The sequence below is a fragment of the Henckelia pumila genome, chromosome 3, assembly GCF_033568475.1.
Source record: "Henckelia pumila isolate YLH828 chromosome 3, ASM3356847v2, whole genome shotgun sequence".
Lineage (NCBI taxonomy): Eukaryota > Viridiplantae > Streptophyta > Magnoliopsida > Lamiales > Gesneriaceae > Henckelia > Henckelia pumila.
Window position 1 is genome coordinate 168,209,076 of NC_133122.1, and position 12,501 is coordinate 168,221,576.

Here is a 12,501-nt window from a genome sequence, read left to right on the forward strand (position 1 = left end):
CACAAAATACAAGTTCCCCATTTTAGAACAAGTATTGATGCAAGTATGTGATTTTAAGGGAAACTCAAGAACCAACTGTCTTGAGTGTGCTATCCCGCTACAACGATGTCTGCTTGTACATTTTGATTCGAATAGCTCCAACTCTGGATAAACTACAATAAGAGGTTATATCAAAATCTATACAATCTAAACAACAACAACGCTCAAGATAAACTCTTTACCGCTCTTCGTCCAACTCTTCGAGAATCGACTTCTGCTACCTTTGGGCACAACAGACTTCAAACGAATCTGTACGGAGGCAAATGAAGATCAGAACGATGAACAAACCCAATAGCCAAAATTTCAACAATTCAAACGGTTCAAAAGTTCAAAAACTCAAACCGGCGGCATAACGGCTATAAACTGATCAAACCGGAAACACAGACAGCAGTACAACATTGTAAACAACCCAAACCAATGCTAAACAACAATAACAACTCAAATCCAACGAATCTCAAAATCCATTTTTTGAAATAAGATTCCAAAAATCATAACAATTCCGAACGACTCTCTATTTCAAAACCGACTGAGAATAAACGATAAGAACTAGCTCAAGAACAACATATCCGAAACTCAGTCAATTCTAACAACATCCGCAAAATGAATTATAACTGATCGGAGAAATACTTACTATAGAACGAAGCTCTCGCTGCCAGGATCGCAAAACTGCCTTCGAAATTAAATTCTAACGGACGGATCGACCGAAAACCGGGATCTGAAAGCTTGAAGAACTTGGGGTGCAACTCTTATGGAGAGAAACGATGGAGGGGATGAAGTGGTGAAAAGGAGAAGACTTAGTCAAGTCTAATAATATAACAATTACACTTTTTGCGTTTTAGTCCCTGAAATTTCCAAAAATTCCAAAATAGACCCTGATAAAAATCAAGTCGCCTCTTGAACTCTGTAATCTCCAATTATCTCAAATAAACTCAATTAATTAAATTTGGGGCGTTACACCAACTGTCACCCTCATTTGGATGAAACTGGACCAGCCTTTGGTAACAATCAACAGTAGCATGATATAACGTCAGCATATCAATTCTCAAGATGCAATCAAAGTCAGACATCGCTAATATCATCAAATTAGCTATCAAGAAATGACCCTCAGATTCTAGCACACATCCCATCACTAGACACTTAGTTGTAATTTCCCGACCCATAGGAGTAGACACCACTAAGTTCAGATCTAGGGATACATAGGGTAACTGGTATTTCTTGACAAACCGACTAGATATGTAACTCCAGGAAATTCGTTTACGTAAACCCAGATGCATAATTAAGAAATTTAATGATTTAAAAATAAGTTAAAAGGGGTTAAATGATTTTATGTGTTATTGTGTGAATTATGTGACGAGTATGCATGTTAATTATGACATTTATCCCATTATCTTGAAAATTATGAATATTTTAAGAAAGGTTATTTTGATCGCATAGATGAGACCGTGGACGAACGAGATAGAAGTCTTTCATTGAAAACTTTGACTACGGTTTCCAAGGGTCATAAATTATTATTTTAAGATTTTATTTTCAGAAAATAAGAGTTTTAATGTATATGTATATATATATAATTCCTAAAGCCTAGCCCATTTGCCTATACAAATAAATAATCTATTTTGGCCCTCATTATTCCCTCACCATTATCACGTCTATCTAGCAGCCTCAAATCAGATTCCAGCCGCCTCCCTCACACTCTCACACACTTTTCACGTGAACCTTGAAGAAATATTGAAGATTCGACGCCCCGTTCGTCCCAGACAACGATCTACGCGATAGTATAGTGTTTTCGAGCGTATCTAATGCAAAGGAACATTTTTAATCCCTTATTTCTAACCATTTTAGTCATATTACATTGATTTATGCATGAAACATTTGATGTTGCATGTATATGTGGTTTAGAATGAAAATTTTCATGGAGCATCCATGTTTCCCACGTTTTTTTATGCATATGGCTCAAGTTATGATGTGTTTCTGCCATGTACTAATTCAAGGCTGCTGTTCCAAGTTTTGGGGTCATATCTAGGGTCCTTAGGGTCAGTTTTGAGTGGTGGTTTGTCTCTGGAAGTGGCTGGAGGAAGGCTGAACGTGAGCCATACAGGGCTTGACGCGCAAAAAAATTGTATGGGAAAGATGGGTTCGGACACTTCATCAAGGGTCTTGTCGGGGGTTAGGGGCTGGTCCATGGTGACCGGCAGGACACTGGGGAGGTCCTGCCGACAGGGTTTTGGCCAGGGGTGGTCGGAGCTAGGCGGCCGAAGGGCAAGATGGCGGCTTCCATGCGAGAGGTAGTAAGGAGAGGCTAGGGTTTGTGATGTGGGTCAAGTCAGGTCAAGGGCTCGGGTATGGATCCGGATCCGATAAGGATATTTTATGGGTCAAATTAGGTGGGCCCGGGTCCGAGTTATTTTAGTTCGGGTTTGGGTATTTTAGTTAATTTATTAAGAGTTTAATTTAAGAATTAATGTGCTTGGTTGGTTTATTAATTAATTGGGCTTAAATAAAGATTTAAGTGAGTCCATTAGTTTTTCATGGGCCTAGTATCCATGATAATTATTGGGTCAAGTCATGTTGGGCTAAGTGATTAATGGGCCAGAGTAAGTGATATTGGGCTAGCTTAAGATTTAACGGGCTATTTTAAGTTGATGGGCTAATTTTAAGTGTATGGGTCACTCCAAGTGGTTAATGGGCTATGTATGTTGGGTTAAGATGTTACTAGGTCAGTCTAGAAATTTGTGGGCTTAAGTAAGGAACAACAGCTTGAACAAGTCCTTGGAGAAAATAAGAGGTCCGTAAATATATATTTAATTCATGCATATATTTTTATTATATATAAGTATGATTTTTATGAAAATAAATTAAATATATATTTACGAGTGAATTTTAATAAAATAAATAAATTATGAAGAATATTTAAGTTCATGTGCAACGCCCCAAATTTATCTTAATTGAGTTTATTTGAGATAATCAGATATTACAGAATTCAAGAGTCGACTTGATTTTGATCAGGGGCTATTTTGCAATTTTTGAATTTTTCATGGACTAAAAGGCAAAATTGGGATTTGTTATATTATTTGGTCTTGGAATTAATTTGACCAAGTTTTGTTTCTTCCTCTTCATCCCCTCCAACTCGTTTCTATCCATCAGAGGCGCCTCCCAAGTTCTTCAAGCTTTGTGATTTCGGTTTCTGCTCGATCCGTCCGTTAGAATTTATTTCTGAGGGCAGATTCGCGATCCCGGCTCTGAGAGCTTTATTTTATTGCAATTTTTTCTTCGATCAGATACATTTTATTTTTTGGATGTAGTTGGAATTCGATTCTTTTCGGGTATGATGTTCTTGAGTTAGTTTTTATCGTATATTCTCAGTCGGAATTGGAAAAGAACGTTGTTCGGATTTGTCATGAATTTTCTTGTGATTTTTGAAATTTGGAGTTTTGAGATTTGATGGGTTTGAGTCTTTATTGATGATTTGATATTTATTTGAGTTGGTATCGATATTATACTGTTGTCTGCGTTTTCGGTTTGATCAGAATATATCCGTTATGCCGCCGGTTTGAATTTTGGAATTATCGATCGATTATATTGTTGTATCGTATTCGAATTGAGTTGTCGAATGATTTTGATTCGTTTACATCTCCGTACAGATTGGTTGTAAGTATGATAGCTTGGATTTACAGAGTTTGAATCTCGAGAGATTGAAGACGGTAGTGTATTGTACTTCTTAACTTTTGATTGTATTCGAATAGCTTTAGAATTGAATCATCTTTTGATTGTTCAGGATTGGAACTTGCGATCAAAGAAAGGTATAAGACGACATTGGATGGGATAGGACGATTAACTCGAATCCGGATTGATTCGAGTGTCCTGGAGAAATCACATATTTGCATGTCTATTTGATTTAATTGAATGCTTTAGTTTTCATATGCATTCATATTGAGCCGAACGTTTCATTTCGTTTGAATTAGATGATCTGGGGATTATAGTCGAGTGGCACTGGTAGGCGATTTACTACAGTGGTCGATCAACTCTCTATTAAATGCCTTAGAGTCTAGAGGATTGAAGTATACATCGTCCACCTAGAAAGGGAATGTAGGTGTGATTGTTGTGATATTTCATCCTTGGGATCCCAACCAAGGAATTAAGGAACCTTTTTATCTTTTGATTATCCGGATTGATAATCTAGACTTTTGAAGTCATGCATTCATTTATTATCCTTTTGAATATCTTGAAGTTGTTGTATTTCATTTTGAGATGCCTATTTGATTTAGCATGTTTGTCTCTTTTACTGAGAATCACTACAAGAAAAAAGGCAAACCACAACGCTTTTTCCGCGTTGTTGTTGTCCCAGAAAAAGAGTTGTCGTAGGCAGTATTGTAAAAGACCGCGGTCAAAGACAACGCGGAAAAAACATTGTGGTATTTAAAAAAGACAATGTTTTAAAAGCGTTGTGGTATTCGAATAAGCGTTGTGGTATTTAGAAAAGACAATGCTTTAAAAGCGTTGTGGTATTCGAAAAAGACAACGCTTAAAAAGAGTTGTGGTATACGAAAAATACAACGCTGAAAAAGCGTTGTGGTATTCGGAAAAGACAACGCTTAAAAAAGCGTTGTCTTTTTTTAAATAAAAAACAAAAAAAAAAATTAAATCACAAATTTTTAATATTATAAATCACTCAAAATTCAAAATTTTCTAAAATAAAATTTAATGTACAATCTTCCAATGTTATATATAATTCAAATATAAAAAATAATCGAATTCTAAATTAATGAACACTAGGACAAAAATATGCATTAATCTTGAAAAACTTTGATTTCTCACTTCAGCACATGTTAGCATCCCGAGCTTTCATAAAAGCCGCAATAATCTCTTTTCCTTTAATTTGTATCTTAATACTGTAAATTATTAAAAATAAAAACAAACATAAAACAAATATGAATAGATTAAAATGAAAAGTAAACTTAACACATATTTATCATTAAAAGAACATGAACTACGAATAATGAAATTATCACTAAGAGATTGGAATTATCAAATGAACTACGAAATTATCAGTAAGCGATTTGAATTATCAAAAGATCCATTTAAACACATATTTACCTCATTAACAGCATAGTCAGTCTGTAAGTATTCTCTTTGGAAGCTTCCTAGACCTAAATCACTGCTCTTTCAATCAACATAACTAAATGTCAGGGTAAATATAGCATAAGGCATAAGGAAATAAACTATACTACCATGTAGATAGTCTACTTCATTATTTATCTACAAGTACAAACTATTTACATTTACAACACAAAAAGCCAAACCCATAGTAAATCAATCCTAGGTGGCTGAAACTGTATTCTATCAGCTCCATGCATGGTCAGAGAACGTACTTCCATGCCATGTCATACAATATTGATATCAAGAGTCAAAGTGTCGTTTTGGCATGTTCTGTAGCACCAAGAACTTCTAAAATTCTAAAATCATGCCTAAAATTATTTTCAGTATTTATATCTTTAAATTTCTTGAATTTAATTGTTTAAGTTTAAGTTAAAGTTAGCCTTGCTTGATTTATTTGGATTAAATGCCTTGAATTGTTTGGTCTAGTAAGTTTCTGTCCCGGCAGGCGACGACGGTGGGCTTCGGTGGTTTATTTTCAAGATTTTTAATTTTAAGATTTTAAGTTAGAGGTAAAAGAGGGGTTTTGGCCAAAAATGCAAATTTTAAATTTTTATGGGTCAAAAAGCAATTTTATTATTTTCTTGGGTTATTTCCTAAATTTTCCATAAAATAGGATTTTATTAAATCCGGGTTAGTGGAATTTCAATTAAAATGTTGAGAGTTGAAATTTTAAATTTAGAAGTTTGGAAATAGCAAAAAGTTGAGGTAAAAAGTTTTAATAGTACAAGTAGTACTTTTGCTAGTACAAGTGAAATTTTTAAAACACTACACACAATACACTACACTTTTAATTTACACTCTCATTTATTTCCCTCTAAAATATATATTTACAACCTAAGTCAAAACCCTAGCCCCTTTTTGGACTCAAGAGCCGCCCCCCCTTCTCCTTGAAGACTTCACTTCGGCCAACTCCTCCTGCCGCCGCCCAGCCGCCGTCCGCCGCCGCCTGCCGCCGTCCCAGCCACCGGAGAAGCTCCCCTAGGTGCTTAGCTTGGTGTTTGGTTGAAGTTCCACCCTCCATCTCCCCTTATTTTCGAATTTTTGTTGGTAAAAGTTGAAGGCAAGTGTAACTTTTTTTTTGGGCACTCATTCAAGCAATATCTACCCCCACCCTTAAAATTTTTTGCAATAATTTCGAAAATGCATGATGTTGTGATGTTAGGGTTTCGAATTTGGGCATTTAAGGGGCTGATTTTTGCTAAATGGGTTATGGGGTTGGGTTTATGTGATTTAATGTTGAGTATATGTGCATTGACATGGAATTATATGGTTGTTCTTGCCAAAATTCGAATTTTCAGAATGTATAAGGACCTAAATTTCGAAATTTTGCATGTGTAGGGGCTGAAATTTAATTGATGTTGAAGTATTTATTGGTCTTGCATTGGTCTTGATTGATTGTTCAACATTTTGGAGTTTTGATGGTTAATTATTGATGTTCTTGATATGTGTTGTGCAAGTGTGGATTGAGTGTAGCCCAAGTGTTTGGAAAAAGTCCTAAGAGAGGTTATTTGAGGTGTTTGGTTGTTTGGTATGGAGAAAATTTGAGGAAGGAGAGTTATGGGGTTGAATTCTTGAGTTAGAGGTAAGTTGGATGTTGTGAGTGTGCAGGGCAGCACTGTTCACGGGGCAGGGCAGTGTCGTGGCTGAGGTCTGTGCAGGGTTAGGCTATTCCATGGTAAAGTTCATGATGTTGTGGTCGCGTCGATATAAAATGGGCCCGAATCGGATAAGTATTGAGTAAGTTATGAGTCTTTTAAGTTTGTGGTGTAAGTGCAGAATTTTTTAGAGTATAAGGGGCTGTCCGGGAATGTTTTTGGTTTGTAATGTTCGGGTGATCCTTGGAGGTTACTTTCTGGTCCTAGGGGTAATTTGGAGTGTTTATGAGGTGTCGGTTCAAGCGGGACGGGTTTTGGTTAAGATATGACAAAGTTAAGGGTTTTTCGGTTTACTTGCTCGAGTTAAGTCAAGTTTGAGAATTTTGTTGGGTAAGTTGTCTTCTTTGGACTTAGGGGCAGCCACTCATCCACCTTAAACTCACATTTTCGAGTCGAGTCTCATGTCTTAAAGATTGCTTATTCGTGTGCATTTGGCGTGTTCTTGAGTTTAATAAAGAAAAAGGAAGCTTACTTGTTCGCATGTCATTTAATGTATGAGTTGAGTCTTTATAAATGAAAAGGGAAAAGAAAGCAAATATTTTTGAATGAAGTGATCTGTTTGTGACAAGAGGGGTGTTGCTAGGCCGGGGGATGCCTCGGTCTACTCACCAAGAGGTTATAGAGGTTAGGCAAGGAGCAAGAGACATCTTGTTTACCCTTGTCACAGAGGGGCAATGTGGGATCGGGAGGCATCTCGGTCTCCTTGCCATAGAGGGGTTAAGTTCGTCGGGAGAAATCTCGTCGTCTTGCCGGCATAGTGCACTGCAGCCATGATCATGATCGAAACAGAGGGTCACAAATCAGGGATCGGATTTCTAAGAGGAAAAAGTAAAGAAAAGTTTAAAAGTTAAAGTTTCACAATTTTAGTTGACTCGTTTTGCATTGATGTCAGTCTTTCAGTTATGCATGAGTCTAAGTTGAATGTTATGAAAGTTAAAGTTTATCATAGTGTGAGTTCATTAATGCATGATTTCTATATCTTTCTAGTTTCATGCATATTACAGTTTAAGTTGAGTTTTTGCATCACGTATTTTAAACCCTTGTTATTATCCTAGTTATGTTTGTTGAGTCTTTAGACTCACTATGCTTGAATGTTTGCAGGTGAGGATTTTGTGGAGGAGACGGAGGGTCGTGATCTACTGGGATGAGGCCATCGGTAGTGCGAGGCCCAGTGACCGTTGCTTCCTTTTAGTTTATGTTTTTTCCGCACAGTTATCAAATTTGTAATAATGAAGTATTATTTGAGATCTTGTAGTATTTATAGCCAGGATGTGCATTCCCTGTGCTACAGCTTATGTTTTGAAGTACGTTTTCCGCTTTTGCAAGTTTATGATTATCGTTGGAATTAATTTTAAATGCTTTAGTTTACTTTATGCTGTAACCGGGAGGTGGTTACTAGGATTGCATGTTTATGTTTAACGCACTTAAGTTTTGAACTCAATTTTTTTTCCTTATTTAAATTGCTGTTTGAGTCTTGATGGCTTATTTTTTTTACAAATAGGTCATGGCAAAATTTTTAAAAATCCGTAATTTTCCTTTATTTTAATTATAGTCTGATAGCCTAGTAGTGAGGGTCGTTACAGTTGGTATCAGAGCACGGTCTTGGTTTGGGCTGAGCCTACTGCCGGTTGCTGAAACTCAGGGGATCTCGCCTCAAAGTCTGTAAGATTTAAGTTTAATGTCTCTATCTGTTTAAGTTTTGATGTATTAGTTTCTTGAGTTATTGAGAAGTTTAAATTTGAAGTAAAAATATATATTTTTTTTCTAAGGCATGAAATTTGAATGTTGGATTTTCTCAATGCGTTTAGATGGCTCGTCGTCATGATCCGCGTGCAGTTACGCCTCCACCGCCGCCGCAGGAGGATGTCGGAGGACAGGTGCTAGCGGGATTGGCCCGCATTCTCGAGCGCCATGCGGATGCTCCTAGAGCGGGGATGGGGACTGTTTATGAGCAGTTCCGGAAGATGAATCCGAAGGACTTCGCTGGCACCACTGATCCGTTGATAGCGGAGGGTTGGATCCGCTCCCTTGAGGTGATCTTTCGCTACATGCAGATGGGAGATCCAGATAGAGTGAGGTGTGCTGTGTTTCTCCTCCAGGATGATGCCGCCCTCTGGTGGGAGGGAATGGAGAAGATTGTGGACCCAGCTACTCTACCTTGGACTGAGTTCAAGAAGCTGTTCTTTGAGAAGTATTTTACTGCTGATGTGAGAGGCCGTTTGAAGACGGAGTTTATGAGCTTGAGACAGGGAGACTTGTCGGTGGCACAGTTTGTGGTGAAGTTTGAGAGAGGCTGCCATTTCGTGCCGTTGATTGGAGATGATGAGAAAGAGAAGCTGGAGCACTTTCTTGTAGGGCTTCGACCTACCATCCGTAGGGATGTGCTGATGGCTGAGCCACCTGATTATGCTTCAGCACTGAGGCGTGCCTTGAGGTCCGAGCAGACGCTGAGAGATATTAGCGCGGAGGCGCATGGCAAGAGGCCCTTCCCTCATCAGGGCCACTCTCAGCAGCAGCAGCACGGCAAGAAGCCGTATCATGGACCCTCGAGACAACAGGGACAGCAGGCACCACAGGGGCGTCAGGCCCAGAGACAGGTTCCTCCCAAGGCTGGGGAGAAGCCTATTTGTCAGTTTTGCCATCGTCCGCATTTTGGGAAGTGTTTGAAGGATGCTGGAGTTTGCTTCAAGTGCAAGAAGCCAGGACATATGTCTACCCATTGTCCAGAGCTGAGGAGGCCCGTGCAGGGCAGAGTGTTCGTGATGGAGGCCGAGCAGGCCGACCCAGACACTACTCTTCTCACAGGTAATATCTTAACTTTTGGGTTAGAGCAGTTAAAGGTTCGTTGATGCATGCAACTCTAAGTCTTTGCTTGTTTGAGGTTTTACTCTAGTAACTTGTTGCATGTCTTAGGACCTTTGACTGTTTAGCATGAATAGTATCTTGTTTGGGAATTGTTGAATTAGAATGAGCCTAAGTAGAACTCGTGGTTTTAACTTCAACCTTTTGTCGTTGTAACTACTGCTATGCAGGTAGGATTGTTGTGGCAGGCGTAGCCACGAGAGCCTTATTAGATTCAGGGGCTACCCATTCCTTTATATCGGAGTCTTTTGCCCTTGAGAGGGGCATTCAGAGCGAGGAATTGGAGGTTGGATTCTCAGTTACTATCCCCTCAGGAGAAGAGCTATCCACCAGGAGCTTGGTGAGAGACCTTGTACTGCTTTTGCAGGGTCAGTCAGTGGTAGCAGACCTCATAGTGCTACCTTTGCCAGAGTTTGACCTGATTCTTGGGATGGATTGGATGACGAAGAATGCGGTGATGATAGATTTTCAGCAGAGGTCAGTACTAGTCAGGCCTGAGGGCGAGGAACCGTTTTGGTTTGAGGCTGCTAAGAGCTTGAGGAAGACCCGAGTCATTTCTACTTTGCAAGCTCAGGGGCTTGTACTTAGTGGGTGTGAGTCATTTCTAGCCAGTTTATCTTTGACAGAGCTGCCAGAGCGACCAGTTATTTCTGATGTGGCTATCGTCAGGGAGTTTGAGGATGTGTTCCCTAGCGATGTTGTGGGAATTCCGCCCGATAGAGAAGTGGAGTTCTCTATAGATTTGATTCCCGGTACTGTGCCTATCTCCAAGGCACCGTACAGATTGGCTCCTACCAAAATGAAGGAGTTAAAAGAGCAGATTCAAGAGTTGCTTGACAAGGGATTCATTCGCCCTAGTTTCTCCCCTTGGGGCGCACCAGTCCTCTTTGTTAAGAAGAAGGACGGTAGTCTAAGATTGTGCATAGACTACCGAGGTTTGAACGGAGTGACTGTGAAGAACAAGTACCCATTACCTAGGATCGAGGACCTCTTCGATCAATTGCAAGGTGCATCCGTCTTTTCGAAGATTGATCTTCGCTCAGGTTATCACCAGTTGAAGGTGAAGGAGTCAGATGTGGCGAAGACAGCTTTTAGGACTCGTTACGGTCATTACGAGTTCCTTGTGATGCCGTTTGGGATGACGAACGCGCCCGCGGTTTTCATGAATCTTATGAACCGCGTGTTTCAGCCTTACTTGGACCGCTTTGTCATTGTTTTCATCGATGACATCCTCATTTATTCGAAGGATAGAGTGGAGCATGAACAGCATTTGAGAACCGTTCTTGAGGTGCTTCGAGAGCACAAGTTGTTGGCCAAGTTTGATAAGTGTGAATTCTGGTTGGAGAAAGTTGCTTTCTTGGGTCATATTATTTCTAAGAGCGGTGTGGAAGTAGACCCTTCAAAGGTTCAAGCAGTGAAGGAGTGGTCTATACCGAGAAGCGCGTCTGAGATCCGCAGTTTTCTTGGATTAGCCGGTTATTACCGAAAATTTATCAAGGGTTTTTCCTCCATTGCTGTGCCGATGACAGCGTTGACTAAGAAGAACGCCAAGTTTGTTTGGAGTGCCGAGTGTCAAAGGAGCTTTGATACTTTGAAGGAAGCTCTTACGACAGCGCCAGTGTTGACCATGCCATCCGGGCAAGGTGATTTTGTGGTGTATACTGATGCTTCCAAGTTGGGATTGGGAGCAGTTTTGATGCAGCGAGACAGAGTTATTGCCTATGCTTCTAGGCAATTGAAGGAGCACGAGAAAAACTACCCTACTCATGACTTAGAGTTGACAGCGGTAGTGTTTGCTCTTAAGATTTGGAGACACTATCTTTACGGAGAGAAGAGTCAGATCTTCACAGACCACAAAAGCCTCAAGTACTTCTTCACCCAGAAGGAGTTGAATATGAGGCAGCGTAGGTGGTTAGAGTTGGTGAAGGACTATGACTGCAATATTAGCTACCACCCTGGTAAAGCTAATGTGGTTGCAGATGCTTTGAGTAGGAAGACCGCAGTGCTTACCTCCTTGTCAGTGTCTAGACCGTTGCAGGTTGAGATTCAGAGGTACGGTCTTGAGTTTTATGCGAGTGGTAGGGCTCCACGTTTGTCTTCCCTAAGCGTGCAGACTACACTTTTTGATCATATCCGTGCAGCGCAGTCAGTTGATGAGCAGATCAGGAAGTGGAGACAGAGGGACGAAGAGAAAGGCAGCGGTTTGTATACTGTGGTAGATGGGATTGTGAGGTACAGAGGTAGATTTTGGGTTCCCGCAGGTGATTCTCTGCGAGTTACTATCATGGCAGAGGCACATACGTCGCCGTACTCAATCCACCCTGGTAGTACGAAGATGTATCGGGATCTTCAGCAGCTTTATTGGTGGCCAGGCATGAAAAGTGACATTGCCCGATTCGTGTCAGAATGCCTGACATGCCAGCAGGTTAAGGCGGAGCATCAGAGACCGGCCGGATTGCTTAAGCCTCTCCCTATTCCTGAGTGGAAATGGGAGAATATCACCATGGACTTTGTTGTGGGATTGCCAAAGACAGTGAGAGGTTCAAATGCTATTTGGGTTATTGTAGACCGTCTCACTAAGTCGGCTCACTTTTTACCGGTGAAGATGACTTTCACGATGACTCAGTTCGCGGAGTTGTATGTCCGGGAGATATTCAGACTACATGGTATTCCAGTCTCCATAGTGTCTGATAGAGATCCACGGTTTACTTCGTCTTTTTGGAAGAGTCTTCATTCCGCTATGGGTACGAAGCTACTTTTTAGCACCGCCTTCCACCCGCAGACTGATGGC